Here is a 4483-nt window from a genome sequence, read left to right on the forward strand (position 1 = left end):
GCTCACGGGAGAGTTTGGGATGAATATACCACACTATAGAAAGTTAACACTGTTCAGTTCTGTGGTACAGCAATATGGGGACATTCGAACACAGGCTCTCCAGATGTTAGGTTAAGGCAAAAGTCATGTCACCTGAAACACACTCGGGTTTTTCAGGTCTAAAGAAATATGAGGACATGACGACTGAAATCATGGAGAGTCCATGTTTCTGATTTATAACTTCTCCTGTGTTTGTCAAAGAAAGCTGAAAACTCAAACCTAGTATATCATGATAAGAAGTAGTAACCTGTTGTAAGGATGAAGTGGATCTCTCACTCCATTCTTGGTTTCCAGAGGGTTCAGTCAGGTACCTGTCACTTGATGTCTGCAACATAACAACATTACGGTGTCAAAAGTTTCAGCATTCTTCATTCTGACCAGTTAAGAAATGAATACATATTAATTATCATTGAACATTGCTCACGGGAGAGTTTGGGATGAATATACCACACTATAGAAAGTTAACACTGTTCAGTTCTGTGGAACAGCAATATGGGGACATTCGAACACAGGCTCTCCAGAGTTGGGTTAAGACAAAAGTCATGTCACCTGAAACACACTCAGGTTTTTCAGGTCTCAAGAAATATGAGGACATGACGACTGAAATCATGGAGAGTCTATGTTTCTGACTTATAACTTCTCCTGTGTTTGTCAAAGAAAGCTGAAAACTCAAACCTAGTATATCATGATAAGAAGTAGTAACCTGTTGTAAGGATGAAGTGGATCTCTCACTCCATTCATGGTCTCCAGAGGGTTCAGTCAGGTCACTCGGTGTCTGCAACATAACATTACGGTGTCAAAATATTCAGCATTCTTCATTCTGACCAGTTAAGAAATGAATAAATATTAATTATCATTGAACATTGCTCACGGGAGAGTTTGGGATGAATATACCACACTATAGAAAGTTAACACTGTTCAGTTCTGTGGAACAGCAATATGGGGACATTCGAACACAGGCTCTCCAGAGTTAGGTTAAGACAAAAGTCATGTCACCTGAAACACACTCAGGATTTTCAGGTCTCAAGAAATATGAGGACATGACAACTGAAATCATGGAGAGTCCATGTTTCTGATTTATAACTTCTCCTGTGTTTGTCAAAGAAAGCTGAAAACTCAAACCTAGTATATCATGATAAGAAGTAGTAACCTGTTGTAAGGATGAAGTGGGTCTCTCACTCCATTCTTGGTTTCCAGAGGGTTCAGTCAGGTACCTGTCACTTGATGTCTGCAACATAACATTACGGTGTCAAAAGTTTCACCATTCTTCATTCTGACCAGTTAAGAAATGAATAAACATTATTTCTCATTGAACATTGCCCACAGGAGAGTTTGAGAATAATGTACCACACTATAGTAAGTTAACACTGTTCAGCTCTGAGTAACAGCAATATGGGGACATTCGAACACAGGCTCTCCAGAGTTAGGTTAAGACAAAAGTCATGACACCTGAAACACACTCAGGTTTTTCAGGTCTAAAGAAATATGAGGACATGACGACTGAAATCATGGAGAGTCCATGTTTCTGATTTATAACTTCTCCTGTGTTTGTCAAAGAAAGCTGAAAACTCAAACCTAGTATATCATGACAAGAAGTAGTAACCTGTTGTAAGGATGAAGTGTATCTATCATTCCATTCATGGTCTCCAGAGGGTTCAGTCAGGTCACTTGGTGTCTGCAACATAACATTACGGTGTCAAAATATTCAGCATTCTTCATTTTGACCAGTTAAGAAATGAATAAATATTAATTATCATTGAACATTGCTCACGGGAGAGTTTGGGATGAATATACCACACTATAGAAAGTTAACACTGTTCAGTTCTGTGGAACAGCAATATGGGGACATTCGAACACAGGCTCTCCAGAGTTAGGTTAAGACAAATGTCATGTCACCTGAAACACACTCAGGTTTTTCAGGTCTCAAGAAATATGAGGACATGACGACTGAAATCATGGAGAGTCTATGTTTCTGACTTATAACTTCTCCTGTGTTTGTCAAAGAAAGCTGAAAACTCAAACCTAGTATATCATGATAAGAAGTAGTAACCTGTTGTAAGAATGAAGTGGATATCTCACTCCATTCATGGTCTCCAGAGGGTTCAGTCAGGTCACTTGGTGTCTGCAACATAACATTACGGTGTCAAAATATTCAGCATTCTTCATTCTGACCAGTTAAGAAATGAATAAATATTAATTATCATTGAACATTGCTCACGGCAGAGTTTGGGATGAATATACCACACTATAGAAAGTTAACACTGTTCAGTTCTGTGGAACAGCAATATGGGGACATTCGAACGCAGGCTCTCCAGAGTTAGGTTAAGACAAAAGTCATGTCACCTGAAACACACTCAGGTTTTTCAGGTCTCAAGAAATATGGGGACATGACGACTGAAATCATGGAGAGTCTATGTTTCTGACTTATAACTTCTCCTGTGTTTGTCAAAGAAAGCTGAAAACTCAAACCTAGTATATCATGGTAAGAAGTAGTAACCTGTTGTAAGAATGAAGTGGATATCTCACTCCATTCATGGTCTCCAGAGGGTTCAGTCAGGTCACTTGGTGTCTGCAACATAACATTACGGTGTCAAAATATTCAGCATTCTTCATTCTGACCATTTAAGAAATGAATAAACATTAATTATCATTGAACATTGCTCACGGGAGAGTTTGGGATGAATATACCACACTATAGAAAGTTAACACTGTTCAGTTCTGTGGTACAGCAATATGGGGACATTCGAACGCAGGCTCACCAGATGTTAGGTTAAGGCAAAAGTCATGTCACCTGAAACAAACTCGGGTTTTTCAGGTCTAAAGAAATATGAGGACATGACGACTGAAATCATGGAGAGTCCATGTTTCTGATTTAGAACTTCTCCTGTGTTTGTCAAAGAAAGCTGAAAACTCAAACCTAGTATATCATAAGAAGTAGTAACCTGTTGTAAGGATGAAGTGGATCTCTCACTCCCTTCTTGGTCTCCAGAAGGTTCAGTCAAGATCCCGTCACATGGTGTCTGCAACATAACACCATTACGGTGCCATTACGGGACATTCGAACACAGGCTCTCCAGTGTTAAGTCCAGACAAAAGTCATTTCACCTGATCACACTCAGGTTTTTCAGCAACATTACAGTATCAGAAATATTCTAAAAAGTATTCTACAGTAACTGGGAAGTATGAGGGCATGACTGAAATCATGAAAATCAACATTATAGCAACCATAGAGTGTCAGAAATATGTCGTAGTTACATGACTTTTGAATAAATTAAACTTCATACACAGCACAAGCCGGCTCTTTATGGTAGTTACCACTGTACAGCTCTTATAGCTAACAATTTCAGGACAACAGACATGACTGAGTTCAAATAATAAAGACAACACCCGAAACATATTCTTTCAGACTAAAACAATGTAATGACTGAAAAATAATTCCGGTGACCATTCGTTGTTTTCAACTAAGTAGAGACTTTTGATGGGCAGTACAAATTGCTGATAAAAATTTGGATTTGTCAAACAGCTACCACAGCCTTCTTCAATCAGGTGAAATAAGCATTATGAAGGAAGTTTAAAGGCATCTAATTTTCCTCGACTATTACGGATGGTATGCGTTTTTATGAATTGTGATATTTGGTGAAGCACAATATTTTAACAGAAGCCGAATAATTTCTATTTCTATTTTTTCATTCCAATATATTCCTAGTTCTACATGGCAATACAATATTCTCAATAATTGAATGATAATGGCTGCTAAACATTTTCTTCAAAAGTACTTCAATTATTTTTGCTCCAATATGATCAATGGCATAAAAAATATGCTGTTTATTGTGACATTTTTGGGGTAAATACAATGTACGAATAAAATCTGTCACTGTGACAGGCTTTGGTTGCAGCTCTTGTCATGTGCTTGCGGTAGCCATAAGAATTAGATAGCAGGTAGATTGATAGCATACCTTTATAATCATTGATCCACTGGGCTTTCAAACAAGGCTTGTTGACTCCAGATAAAAGGAGCAGCCTCAGATTCAGGGCTCAGTCTGGTTCTTCTTTGTGACATTATCACCACCAGTAAACATCTACAATGGAAAGTGAGAAGAAGTCAGCCAGACAAGCAAGCACAATATTATGGCAGCACTTATTTTGGCTCAAAAAGTACTGAACCAAAGGAATATTATTTTCTTCCTCAAAAATACAAAAATTCATTTCATCAAACATTTGCTGGTCAGACTAATAGATTCGGGCAAACCATTTGTCAGGCAGATAACAATGTAAAATTAAAATAGAGTAACACAATATTGTCTTGACCAAATGTACCAACAAAGCTGAATTCTGCTATAATTTCATTGCAAACGTTTGTTTGTTTTTTTCATTGAAACGGTGTACAATTGAATCAGCACAAGAATAAACAGTGTAAATACACCGGGCTTAGCGTAAATGCTAG

The 4483-nt window shown here is 37.9% G+C and overlaps 1 long non-coding RNA gene across 2 annotated transcripts; it reads right to left on the minus strand.

The window, feature by feature from the left end:
- Window positions 1-3047, minus strand: LOC127600403 (uncharacterized). 2 transcript variants are annotated; one of them, XR_007962348.1, is made up of 4 exons: window positions 2982-3047; window positions 2090-2161; window positions 1643-1714; window positions 1-364 (listed from the first exon to the last, which is right to left on the minus strand). It is a non-coding gene; the product is annotated as an uncharacterized LOC127600403 (long non-coding RNA). The 2 variants fall into 2 exon arrangements; XR_007962349.1 differs by lacking the exon at window positions 2090-2161 and adding an exon at window positions 2537-2608.
- Between the last annotated feature and the right edge of the window lie 1436 nt (window positions 3048-4483).

This window comes from Hippocampus zosterae, chromosome 5 (assembly GCF_025434085.1).
Source record: "Hippocampus zosterae strain Florida chromosome 5, ASM2543408v3, whole genome shotgun sequence".
Classification (NCBI taxonomy): domain Eukaryota; kingdom Metazoa; phylum Chordata; class Actinopteri; order Syngnathiformes; family Syngnathidae; genus Hippocampus; species Hippocampus zosterae.